Below are 14,905 nucleotides of genomic sequence, written 5' to 3' on the forward strand. Positions count from 1 at the left end.
CACTACTTCACAACGGGACACACCCTGCACATATCTGCTATCAATTACCTGTCATGTTCATTGCTACTCTCAATCTCGTGCCAAGCCTTGTCAGTTATATCCTTTCTAGAATATCCTGGTAATAGTTTCAAATCGGTTGCAGACGCAACTGTTTGTTGACCTTGGACGTGTGCTGGAGTGGGGATCAACACACGGGCTGACTAAACTGCAACCAGTTGAAATCAGTTGCCGACTGGTCGCATGCGACCGTATTTTCTTGTCACCAAACAGTTGCGTTGCATAGTTTCACGTGTTTGTGAGTGCAAGATGGGTGATCAAGAGTTGAATTTAAAACTTGTAGCAGAGGTCGAAAAGTACGAAGTGTTGTATAATTACAAATTACCAGGATATTCTAGAAAGGATATAACTGACAAGGCTTGGCACGAGATTGGAGTAGCAATGAACATGACAGGTAATTGATAGCAGATATGTGCAGGGTGTCCAGTTGTGAAGTAGTGCCAGCCAAACGATATGGTTTTTCAGTCAAAATAAGCAAAAAATGTTTAGTGTTGATATCTCAAGACCTATCATTATCATCGATAATTTGACAGTTTAAAAAACCGTTTAAAATTAGAATTTTTTTCATGACCACCATACTTTATCTGTACTATAGTATATGTGAGAAACTAAAATTCATGCGGTTGATAATACAGTCTTGAGAAAATAAAACATTTTTTTACCGTTTCATAATGGCGGTAATGTAAAATATTTTACCCATTTAAAATATCATGGATTTTTGGTCCTTTATTTATGGGACATTCTGTATTATAATTTTAAAATGAAAAGAAATTAATAATAAGTCAGTTACAAAATATAGTTATAATTTAATGTACAAAGTTTTATTGAAGTATGTTTTGACAGTTTACTTGAGTCCTTATAGGCTTGCAAAACCGACATCTTGCAATCAATGATGTTTCACTTGGAAGAATGATTTATTCTATAGCTTTTTCCCACTGCCAGGGCAGAGATGCTTGAGGAGAAATGAAGTAACTTGCCAAATATTGTCTCACAGTAACTGCCGAAGAGCGTTCAGTGATTGGATGCTGTCTTGGGCATGGTCCTTCAGCTATTTCCACTGTAGCCGGTGTTATAGTCGATACCTTCTCTTTTACGTACGTAATTGTGTAGGATACAAGCGGCTTTTACGATGTCGATTACTGTTTCTGCATTGCGACATCTTATGGGACCATTTAACACTGCAAACTTTTCAGTAGCCATACCAAACGTGCATTCAATAGATTTTCTTCCTCGGCTTAATCTGTAGTTAAATATTCTTTTTACATCATTGAGTGATTTTCCATTGTATGGTCTCATTACATTGCGTGCTAGTGGAAACGCTTCATCTGCCAAGAAGTAGTAAGGGAATGGTCTTTGTATGTCGTCGTATCGCAATGGGGTGGGTGGCGGAGTTTGAAAAGCACCATGGTTTAGCCAGTATCGCATGGCACTGACCTTGTAAACACCTCCATCGCTATTTCGTCCCAGCATATCCTGGTTCTATCATAGTGAAAGCAGCATCACGCATCCGAGTAAGATTAATGAATTGAAACTTTTTATAGTTAAAATTTTCTGAACCAGTATTTGGATATTTCTCAATGCGGATATGCTTTCCGTCTAACGCCCCAAGGCAATTTGGTAAGTTCCACAATGTCTCAAAACGTTCGGCAATTACTTTCCATTGGTCACCTATTGGTACCGGCATGTAAGTTGCTTGCAATGCATTCCAAATGATTTTCGTGGTTTCTTTAATAATGACTCCAACTGTACTCTCGCCTCTTGCAAAATATAAAAGAGAGAGCGACAAATGAACATCCTGTAGCCAAATACCTGTAACAAACGCTTGAATGTAAACAAGCATAAATTACTGACGGGTTTTCATAAATTATATATAAATACTTAATGTACTTATCACACGTACAATATTGTGCATTTCTACTTTATACTACAACTTACATCGGCCAACCGATTCAAGTTTTGCTATCCCTTTTTTTCTTTTCAGCTGCGGAATGCAAAAACAAGTGGCGTAATCTCCGGACAGTATTCATGCGAAAAAATCAAACCTTCACCTTCGGGATCTGGCGCTAAGAAGAAGGCCTACTACCTGGCAGAGGCCATGCAGTTTTGTTTGCCGTTTGTAAGAACATCAGCTCCTCCTTCTACAGGAAATTTACCAGAGGTTCCTAACTGTAGCGACGTAAATACCGACGAAACTTTATTGGAATCACAAATATTGGATGATATTCCAGATGATCCTTCAATTGAATCACCGCAATCGCCGTCAATAGTATAGGATAATACTTCCCGGTCATCCCCAATCATACCAATACAACCTCATACCAGCTCACAGCCATCGTCCATTCCGAATGAAGGTAAAATACGCCTAACGCAGAAGAAAAAAGCCGCTGTCGAAGCAGATCAATGTTTTGCTGCATATTTTAAGGCAAAAAACAGCACGACTTGAAAATAGTACTACCGCAAACGATAGTAACAAGAAAAGAAGCTTTGAAAATGTTCCTTCTCAGCTTGATACCAGAGTTGGAAGAACTCAGTGATTCACAAATCAAACAATTTAAACGCAAAGTTTTTTACTCTTATTGATGAAATATCAGGCACATCAGATGTCACACCAGCGTCGCCACATTCCAGCATTTCACTAATCTCTCACCAGTCAGGCAGCAATATTAGTGCGCCGCCAACATCCGCTGGTAATTACTACACGCAATTTACACAGGACATTGACGCCAACCAGTTCTATGTGCAAAATCTGGAATAATTACTTGATATCTAATTTTGTATTTTGACAATAAATTACATACCTTAGAAGTTATGAGTATTCTTTCTTCAGCAGTCACACATTCCCTCATATTTGTGTCAACCTTATGTATAAATGGAGCAACCAGCGTCACCAATTCCACATATGACTCTTTGGACATTCTGTAGAAAGCTATAAAACTTTCTGTCTGTCTCTTTTAATTGTTCACTGCTACGAATAGTCTGCACCTTACATTTTTCTCTATGTATGGGTGACACCAATATTTTCTGCGCATTCTTCGTTGTCTACGACGTAGAAAACATGCCAATTATGTCTTCCTCATCCTCATTAGTACTTGTCAAAATCGATAAAGTTACACTCCGACAAATAACTATTCAATTATTGATAATTTATCAAGTAAAAAATGTGAATGTAAACATTACTATACCACTATACGCATGTTCGCACAGAGATCGCCAACTGATCCACACCCAGTCGCGTCGTGCGTGGAGTCAGGTTTTATTTTGGTTGCAAACTCGTTGCGTTTGAAACTAGTTCTAAACTCTGGTTGCAAACGGGTCGACCCGTGTGTGGTAGGCCTAAGAGGAACATAATTATGTACAATATGCCTCATGTTAGCATTTGACAATTTTCCATAATTAAGGTCTAAGCAACAAGGAGAATTATTTGAGAAAAGTACAATGTTTCATACAAAAAGAACCTTGAGTTTACTGTGAAAGTAAATATGAAAATAAAATGGTTTATCTTCACAACTGCACTCGTTATTACATTGTAAAATAATTCTTGCATTTCATAGTTTTTAGGCTAACATTTTGAAATGAAAAAAAAGGTAATCTAGTTTAATTTTCACCAACATTTGGGTTACAGAGGAAATCTTACAGCACTACATGACATCTATATACAATTAAATATTTCGAACTGGAAAGTTGTAAACATGTAAGTATTCAATAATTCCATTTAAATGCGTCATTCAAAGACCTGAAACTTTAATACTGCCTTTGAAACACGAGTCAGTATGATGTAAATGGTTATAAAATCAACAAGTCTAGACACTGAACCCAGCCTGCCACTAGCCATGGCCCTAAGAGCTGAATGAGAGATCAATAAGACTCATGTGTGGCCTGACGAATTCAAAAGCCACTTTCGAACATTTGAGGCGACTTTAACACCATTCTGTTACTTATCATATCTTCACCGTAAACATCTTTAACTTAATAACTTTATAAATGGTTCATAAATCGTATTACAGCAAAAATCTCACAGTTGAAGGATCAGTAATTTTTTTAACATTTTAAATGTGCACAGCAAACTGAAAACACAATTTAGTTAGAGGAACCAAATGGCATCAGTTCAGAGTCAGCGAACAAGGAAGACTTTAGCACTTGTGCGTAATGATGACTACACTCATGAAATAACAGCAATGAATTGGTACTTGCCTGCATGATCGGATAATTTATATTATGGAAGTTATGAAATTTCATTCTTAACCCTTAAGCCCCGGCGTCCGATATATCGGACAGAGGTGGTCTAGCTAAAATACCCAACGTCCGATATACCGGACGTCTCGAGAATTTAATGTAGCTGGCTAATAATATGTCCAAATGCCATCAGTTTCGGTATAGTGGTCGGTGAAGAAACGGGCTACATGCAAAAACAATATACCTTCCAATTGGCATTGTATTTCGTCGTCGTTGATCGTAGTTTATTATTTTGTCGATGTCACCCGTCAGACGACTTCAGTTGCATTTGTTGTTGTATGCTGAGTTATAACCTCAATTAGTTTGCGTGATAGAAAGCGGTTGTTTTTCATGTGATTTATTGTATTATTAGTAAAAACATGAGTAAACGTCGTAGAGAAAAGTCACCAGTGAGTGAATGAACTGAGTTCTTTATATAAAATGTATATATTGTAAATATTATATTATTTCTTTTACTTTTTTGAAAAATTAAACAAGTTTTAGTGTTATAAACAATTACAATTGTTACAATTAGTTTGTGTTATTCTACAATATTGTTATTATTTCAAAAGTGCAAAAACAAGTATACATATTATCTGTATACTTTTACTGACGTGTATGTGGAAATATATGAAGAAGTGCTTATGCAGCAATACAATGAATTGGATATATCTCCTGCATTTATCAAGGAAAGTTCTTCAAATTTTGTGTGTGTAGTAAGAAATATGTGTACAACAACATTGCTTCATTTTTCAGGGGCTATAATTTTTTTTTTCTACCCTTTATGTATGTCCAAACTATAAAAAATTAAAAAAATTTTATGTATATATACGCTAAAAAAACAAATCATTCTGTAAAATTACTTTTTAACTATTACATCTAAAAGTACACTTATTTGTGAACAATTTAAAACAAAAACCTCAAAGTTATCTTCAAAAATAAGAAAACTAGATGTATTTTTCCTCAACTCTGCACTATGGTCCCTTATCGCCATGGGCTTTATAGCAAGTCCATGGAAAAATGGCTGGGGTTAAAACAAATGTTTATAACAAAAGGTATTGTGGCACAAATTACATTTAAGATGTTTTAGTAGAAAATTATAAGCAGGTTATAAAAATTATTAAAAAAGAGATCCTATTCCTTGATCCCTGAGATTTATTCCTTAGATACACTATCAACTAAGTTTTGATGATATCAATGAATAAAATTACATTGCTGAAATACAATTGTAAATGTAAAGGTTTACAACTCGAAACTTATAAGAATGCATAACAAAACAGTGAAAAATTAAGACAAAGTACTAGTCACTGAACTAAATGAGGATATTTTCAAATAGATTTGACAAAACAGTCCATGGACCAAACCAAACATCTTTGAATGAACCAAAGAGTAAGCACTGAAACATTGAAGTATTTGTAACAAAGAATGTTCAGTATGATTAATAACTACAACATATTACAAGAAATGCATTGAATGTCTGTTTAAAATCAATGTGCTTTGGGATTAAATTTCAGAATTGTTTACTCCATACAATGCAAATCTCCATCTACAAAAGAAATATGTACCATAAAACCCACCCAGGAAAGAAAGAAGTATTAAGAACATTTAGATGGCCATTACGTACTACCTTTCTGTAACGATTTTCCTAATACATTGGAAAGTATAGTAAAACACATTTTATGATACTTTAAAAGAGAACCGTTCTAATAACTCAGTTTCAAACAGACATTCTTTTATTATCTTTTGAATCCATTCATCATTCAATCGGTTGATATTTCCATTTATATTTAAGTGCTACATAAGATGTACAAATTCAATTAATATTCAATATTAAAATTACACATGAGGTTTTTAAATGTATACTTACTGAAGAATAAGAATTCTACAAGGACATAAAATTAGAAAAATTTTTAATCGTCTATATTTAAGCTTGTCTTCCTCTACATATTGCAGAGGAAAGTCTTTACATCTACAAAAATTTAGTTGTGGTTTTCAGTGCAAATGTTTATTTTAGAACTCTAAAGTCTAAAAAGCCTGTATGTGAGATGTGTCCAAAAAGTATCCGACCTTGACGTCTGGCATGAACTGACGTTACTCAGCGGCAACGGCAATCTGGTCCCCTCCACAAGCCACTACCTTATTCCAACGTTCCTTCCCACTTCCGAAAACACTCCTTAAATTCATTTTGCGGAATGGCTAACAGGTCCTTTGTCGCATTTTGTTTTATTTGTTCAACATCGTCAAATCTTTTTCCTTTCAAAGGAATTTTTAATTTCGGAAATAGCCAGTCACAAGGAGCTATGCCAGGACTGTACGGAGGCTGTCGTAGTTGGTTGATGTTGTGTTTGACCAAAAAAAAACGCTGAATAAGATTTGAGGAATGAGCTGGCGCATTGTCGTGGTGCAGGATCCAGTCACGGCTTGTCCACAGTTCCAGTCGTTTCCTTCGCACTGCTTCTCGTAGTCGCCTTAGGACCTCAAAATAATACTCTTTATTCACTGTCTGGCCTCTTGGAGCATATTCGTGATGAACAACGCCGTCCTGGTCAACTGTCAGCATTGTCTTGACATTGCTTCGACTTTGTCTTGCTTTTTTTGGCCATTGCTCTTCAAGAGTCTTCCACTGTGAAGATTGAGCCTTTGTTTCAGAGTTGTAGCCATAAACCCATGACTCATCACCAGTAATAACTTTTTTAAATAGCCCTGGGTCACTTTTTGTCAAATCCAGATTGTCGTGTGCGATTTCAAGTCGACAGTTCTTTTGGTCTTCTGTCAGCAGCCGAGGAACAAATTTTGCCGAAACACAGTTCATTTTTAAATCTTCGTGTAAAATGTTACGAACTGACGATTTTGGTATTCCTAAATCTTCTTCCAGCTCTCGGACAGTCAATCAACGGTTTTCATTAATTGCTGCACGAACACGTTCAACATTTTCAGCGTTTCTGGCCTGCCAGATCGGTCATCACTCTCCACTGTTATGCGGCCATTTTGAAACCGCCTAAACCACTCTTTTATTTGTGTATCGCCCATAGACACGTCACCATAAACTTTCCGTATCGTAGTAATAGTCTCTGATGCTGAATGGCCAAGTTTTTGGAAAAATATAATGCAAATGCGCTGCTCAACACGTTCAGTCATATTGAAATGCGACGCACACACACAGCAGTACTGTACGGAACAGAGCGCTGTGACTCACTGAGTGACCGGATCGTATCCAATGCCTAATATGGGAAGGAGTAGGCTCGCCCCTCCCCTCCAATAACCGGTTCGAGCCGGTCGGTTACACCACGGCTGTCTACTGGTCGGCGGTCGGATACTTTTTGGACAGATCTTGTATAATGTGTGCAAGTATTTGCCACAAAAACAAAATATTTTTTTTAGAAAAATTTGGTATGCTCATGCAATTTTTTTAGTACTAAATATACATTTTTGATATTTTACTTTAAGACATAACGCCTAAAAAACCAAGTTATGGTCAATTAAATATGTTTTTATAACTACAAAATAATTTTTATTAAATAAATATTATTTGCAGCCCATTCTGCAGACAAAACAGTTGTTCCAGTTATTTGACTCCACAAATATGTAAAATTGCTAGTTTAATAATATTTAAAAATAATTTCTTCTTTTTCAATATCTGTGATGCAACTTTTCCAAAAGAAATACACATAATGAAAAGCAGAAAATATATAATACAAAAGATAGTAAAAGCAATAATTAATGGTGTAATCTGAACACAGCCATGATTCAGCTACATGATATATTTCTGTCCTCAATACTCCCAACCTCACAAGAAGCAATCGTAATACGATTTACATTTGTTGTAGAGTAACATAGATGACTGAGGCTGAAAGTGTTAATTGTGTGTTACAGGCAGTTATTCAAAAAGCATACTGCCATGTCATATACTGGTGTTGTAGAGTAACATAGATGGCTGAGGCTGGAAGTGTTAAACTGTGTGTTACAGGCAGTTATTCAAAAAGCATACTGCCATGTCATATACTGGTGTTGTAGAGTAACATAGATGTCTGAGGCTGGAAGTGTTAAACTGTGTGTTACAGGCAGTTATTCAAAAAGCATACTGCCATGTCATATACTGGTGTTGTAGAGTAACATAGATGTCTGAGGCTGGAAGTGTTAAACTGTGTGTTACAGGCAGTTATTCAAAAAGCATACTGCCATGTCATATACTGGTGTTGTAGAGTAACATAGATGGCTGAGGCTGGAAGTGTTAAACTGTGTGTTACAGGCAGTTAGTTATTCAAAACATACTGCCATGTCATATACTGGTGTTGTAGAGTAACATAGATGTCTGAGGCTGGAAGTGTTAAACTGTGTGTTACAGGCAGTTATTCAAAACATACTGCCATGTCATATACTGGTGTTGTAGAGTAACATAGATGGCTGAGGCTGGAAGTGTTAAACTGTGTGTTACAGGCAGTTATTCAAAAATCATTCTGTTATGCCATTCACTATAAATAGAAAAAAAGCAAGGGTTACACATAAGGTTGTAAGAAAAAATAAAATTTAGTTTTAAAATACACTTTATTTTACACAGTAACAAAAAATATAAAAACAATTCCTATTCTTTGGATAGTTAGAAATCTAAAATTTCTATAATGAATTTATAAATTAATGAAGTGATAACTTAGCATCTACAGTGATGTGTGAAGTTAAACAATAAAATAAGTGAAGTGAAACTATGGCATCAGTTTAAATATTTATACATTACTGAGACACTGTTTTTGTATGCACAACATTATTTATGTTTTACTTTATATATATATATATATATATATATAATGCTTCAATTTATTTAAGTTAGTATGAATCAAATTTAAGTGATGATAATCATCATATAATAGCCATATTGAGTTATATTTCCCATATTAAACATTGTAAATTAACAAAATTCATATACCAAATATAGGAAACAGTTAGGGATAGGTGTATATATTAACACGTATAAGACACTCCATTAAAGCAAGTTAATCCAGCAAAATAACCTTAAAATTCAAGTTCTTAAATGGAGTTATGACTGCAAACGTAGTTTCTGGTCTAAAAAATATCAAAATTGAGGAAGAACTTTAACCCTTCATGGGCAGATGCGAATATATTCGCTAAAGGTTAAATTTTTTCACAAACATTCTCAAAATCAGAACAAAACTATACCAGTGTATTTTTCATACAAAACGGTTTTAAACTGTATTTATCAGAAGTAATTTATAAAAATGGAAACAAAAATTCTTAAAACATGACTGAGTATTTATACAGGAAATGTATTCTCTGTGTTGGCAATTCTAGAGTCACTCGACAGAATCAGAACCAGCACTTTAGAGGTGATGGTTAAGTTTGGTGCCCACCATACTAAAACATATTATTCTAGTTTAGTTAGTATCTGTTTTTTTATATGAACATCACCAATCGCAAATATCAAAATTTGTGGTGCAAAAGTAGATCGATAGGTCTAGTCTACTGCGGAAGATGACTGTTGAAGTTAGTGTGGGGCTCCCCAAGTGTTAGAGGCTGTTGCTAGCCTAGCCATAAGCATATGCCAGCCCAACCCCTCCCTTCCCACATGTGCTTTCACTGGAGAGGTTGGTACAGAGTTGGCTTCCTCTTCTTCTAAGAAGACACGACTGAGATTAATGCCAAAAATCCTTCTTCATGGATCTCAACAAGAGGAAGCCCCTACCCTCAACCCATCTAGAATATCCCGTCACTCCGGAAGCAGCAGAAAGGTCTTTTTAGGACCTGCAATTTCTCAGCTTCTTGTCCTAAGATGACATAAAAACGTTTTTAATTCTTTTGAAAAATCAGAAAAGGTATGTTCATGACTTTCTAAAATGATCTTTGACTGTAATGGTTTTTTTTTATTCAAGTATATTCATTGTGGTTTTTTGTACCTTTTACGTTAAATAACTCGTATTTTTTTCATTAAAGGCAAAAGTTTTCACTAAAATATGCTGTTTTTATTGTCGTCCAGAGTTGCTAATAGCAACATACCATTCATTAATATGTGCTAATAACAGTCAGATAAATATCAGCTAACATTCTTGTTATGTAAGGATGGGAAGAGGATGGATCCACACAACTTTTTGTCAACAAATTTTGTTGATACAAATTTATTTCACCAATTTACTTTAAAACTTATTTTACCAATTTTCAGATGTCCATGAAGGGTTAAATACAGAATGCTTAAATTAACAAAGCTATGTGTTCTATACAAGAGTACTGATGTGTTTTTTCCTAATGTATCTGTAAGCTATAGGTTACTGATTTGCTACATAATTTTTTTTAATTACTTGTTCTAATACTAAATTAACACTTACTTATTTAATGTACAATAACTTATGTATGACACAATTATCTTAATCTGTCACAATTATTTTATTGTGTGATCATTAACATTTTAATTATAAAGAATATTTTACTACAAAATTAAATCTTTGTACATAATGGGATGTGTTTTCTTGTTATTCTCTTACAATTAATTTTAGTTAAGTTAAAATGGCTTATTTTTATACTGATTTTATAGATAGTGATGAATGGTGAATAAACGTGATCATAATAAGTAAATTTTCTATTTCATTTTGTGCTTAAAAGATTGCTGACCAAGATCAGAATAAATTAGTTTATATGGTATAAATTCACAAGTTATCACTTCTAACTTCCATGCAAATTAATACATTTTACCTCTCATTAACTACTTGTAATTAAACTAATATATTTACAGATATATATATATACAGTCTTTGGCGAAAGTAGAGACATGGGTAGTATTACCACACTCACTGAAACTTTAAAGATAAATGTTTTGAAGATTGGAAATATTTAAACAGAATAGGTTTGGTAGTAATACCCACAATTCTCATTCTAGACAATATAAAAACAACTTCACAATTCTGAACTATCTATAAAAATAACAAAAATACACAATATCACTAAAACATGAACAATATAAATAATGAATATTAAATTATGGCTTGTTTTAGATGTTATTACTCAATTCGTTAAACATACTACTAAATGGAATGTTGTTGGCAGCAAGAAAAAATTTCTTTATGTACCAAATGAGTCAAAGCTTTAGTCCAAGTAAAAATGAAGTACAAATTGTAAACGTGTTATCTCGTACAGGACACCTCACACTTATCCCCTCTTACTTCTTCAATTATTGGAGATATTTGAACCAGATTCATGACGATTTATTTCAAAACTACGTCTCAGGAAGAAGCCTTTCAAAATCTTTGGAGTCATAGACATATGTAGGAGATTACTCATTATCTTTTTGTATAATAATGTAATATGTTAAGAATATTGATGAGACGAAGACAGCTATTGAAAAATTTAATTTTGAACCTTGGAAAGGAATGGTGTTTAATGAATATTTTTTAATGTAGGGGAGAGGGGGGTACCTTTGAACTGGGGGCACATTTGAACAAGTTTAAATTTCCCGCCATTTGATGAGCTAACTGCCTGATTTTTTTTCTACTTCTTCTTCTCATCTGTATGACCTAGTACACCTGTTTCCCTCCATTTTCTTTTAACCTTTGTATTCAATTCAGTGCCAGATAGGTTAGGTTTTAGCCACATTTTGTAAACTTTTGAGTTTTGAGTTGTAAGACTGTCAGCGGAAGAAAAGAATTGAAGAATTGACCAAACCTTATATTCTAAGGTAAGTACATTTATTGAGCAATTTTTTGAATATAATAACATAAGATAATCTGTTCAACTAACTAAGAAAAAAATCAGTTTCTTCTACTGTGACATGTGGGGTACATTTGAACAAACATTGGGGGGTACATTTGAACATTCTAAAATTATTCATAAAAGTTACTGGTTTTGTAAAAAAAGGTAAAATATAAGAAAGCCGAATTTTTTAGGTTATTTATTAGCATTTGTACAAGTTAAACAATTTATTTATTTTATTTTTTACTGGAAATTATAAATATTAAGAGAATTGTTTTAAACCTAGAACATATAATGGTAGGCTATCATCAAGATAGAATAAGCATGAGGCCTATTTTTTGTATTAGTTCAATGTTTATATTTTTTAAATCTAGTACTTTTATCTTACATTAAAACACACAAGTTGTCTTTACGTCTTAAATCTCTTCATTAAAAAAAATTTGATATCAGCAGCCTAATATTGAAACAAACCTAATTTGATCTTACATTGTAGGCCTTGGCCTACTAAAACAATAAATTACTAACTTACATTATGTTTAGGTAATAGCTCACTTTGTATTGTTTCAGGTTACAATGGTTAGAAACTACATCAAGAAAAAAGTTGGGCCCAGAGATAAATGAGCGAGATGTGGAGGAAGCTGTTAAGCTTGTTTTGGAAAAAAAACGTCCCCCAATACGTCAAGCAGCAGAATCGTTTGGCTTGGTTCATACCATGTTATTCTATCGAATAAAAAAAGCAAAAGGCTCTTCTAAAGACAAATTTACCATCTGAGCACACTGATATCCGAGTCCCTTCAGCACCCGCACCCCTTTTTAACATTTAATAGCAAGTTACACTTCTAACCAAGTATTTTCAGCTCAAGAAGAAAAAAAATGCTAGAAGAATATATTATTACATGTTCTGCGATGAACTATGGTCTCACACGTACAAAATCATTAGAGCTCTTGCATTTCAGTATGCAGAAAAATTGGGCCGATGTCCAAAAAAATGGGAAGATAATAAAACAGCTGGTTTAGATTGGTTTGAAAGGTTTTATGAAAAGACATAAAGATTTATCACTGAGAAAACCTGAAAACACAAGCTTAGCTAGAACATTAGGTTTCAATCGGAAAAAACATTGAAGAATTTCAAAAAAACTTAGATGATGTTTACAAAAAACACAAATTTTCTCCGAGTGACATTTACAATCTTGATGAAACTGGGATTAAAACTGTCGTGCAAGCCCCAAATGTTGTAGCTAAAAAAGGCACTAAACAAGTAGGCCAAGTTGTGTCTGGAGAAAGAGGCAGCCTTATTACAATGGTTGCTACTGTTAATGCGGCAGGCAATACCATTCCTCCAGTTTCAATATTTCCCCGAGCTAGACTACATGACAGTTTAATGGTAGGTGCTATCAGTGGAAGCTTAGGACTTGTTAACTCCCCTACTAGTGGGTGGATCACTAATGCTTTGTTCCTCAAAGTGCTGGAGCACTTTGTGAAGTACAGCCACTGCTCAAAAGAATCACCAGTTTTGTTGATTCTCGACAACCACGAATCCCATTGCACTCTGGATGCAATATTATACGCAAGAGATAATGGTATTTGTATTGTGACAATACCTCCTCATTGTAGCCATCGTGTCCAACCTCTAGATGTTTCAATTTTAGGACCATTTAAACAAAACTTAGCCACAGTTCAAAATAACTGGCTAACAAACAACCCCGGATCTAAACTCTCAATTCATGATTTAGCTGGGTTGGCATCAAAAGCTTTTAATTTAGCATTTACAAGGAAGAATATCTTAAAAGGATTTGAGGAGTGTGGAATATGGCCATATTCTACAACACTGTGTTTACTGATGAAGATTTCCCATTTTCTGAAGCGATGATAACCTCTAGTACGCCTACACCTGACACTACGAAATCTTCTAATCTAGGACGCGAAAATGAAAATTACAGCCAAGGTAATCTAATGCTAGACCTACAGGTTCAACATCAATTGAAAATGAAAGCCTAAATGATGGGATTTTAAACAAAACCGTAGCAGTGTCTCCTAGTCCAGAGGTTGTTAGGCCTTATCCCCAGCTGCAGGCAAAATCTTCAGTAGAATGTAAAAAAGGAAGAGAACCAGGAAAATCGAAAATAATTACGGCCACTCCAGAAAAAAATTCGGTTGGAAGAAGAAATCAAAAGAAGCTTTTAGAAAAACAGAAAAAAAGAAGAACTAAGGAAGCAGCGTGACATAAAGGCAAAAAGAAAATTAGATTTACCAGAAAAAAACAAAAAATCAGGACATAACAAAAGAAGAAAAACAAATAAGCATAAATCTATTTCATACGAGTCTGACTGTGACGATCCTGACCCAATTTATATGGAAAGTGGAGAATCAGACTGGGTGGAGAGCTCTGAAGAAGATGACAACTTCGATAGGCCTAACCTGTCTAAACAAGTAAAAATATGTCCGATGCTTGAAAAATACTATGCTGTATTTTATGATATAAGTTGGTATTTAGGAAGGGTGGTTGATTTCCCGGATGAAGGATTTTCTAAAATTAAGTTTTTGAAAGAAGGACTTGGAGATTCATATGAGTGGCCAAAACATGATGATGTTCAAGTGATAGAAAATAAATATCTTTTTTACGGGCCAGTACCTTGATTGGAAATGGACCCTTTCTCATCGACGACAAGTGTAAAAGGAGAATTCGATCAAAATACTCAATGTTAAAAAGTAAAAAGTAGAAGTTGAACCTAAATTTTGTTTACACAATCTGTAATGTACCTTTGATTAGTGCACACTATGAATAAAATGTTTTTGTGTATTTCCTTAGTTTTTCTTTACTAATTATCCAATGTTCAAATCCACCCCGTCCTTGTTCAAACCTACCCCAGGCTTGTTCAAATGTACCCCTTAGTGGGGTACATTTGAACAACATGCAGTGAACTTTAATTTTTTTTTTTAGCCTAGA

The 14,905-nt window shown here is 34.4% G+C and overlaps 1 pseudogene; it reads left to right on the forward strand.

Annotated features, from left to right (window-relative positions):
• The first annotated feature begins 227 nt into the window (after window positions 1–227).
• LOC124358326 lies at window positions 228–2,329 on the forward strand (annotated as a pseudogene).
• Window positions 2,330–14,905: the final 12,576 nt, after the last annotated feature.

Source organism: Homalodisca vitripennis, chromosome 3 (assembly GCF_021130785.1).
Source record: "Homalodisca vitripennis isolate AUS2020 chromosome 3, UT_GWSS_2.1, whole genome shotgun sequence".
NCBI classification, from domain to species: Eukaryota; Metazoa; Arthropoda; class Insecta; order Hemiptera; family Cicadellidae; genus Homalodisca; species Homalodisca vitripennis.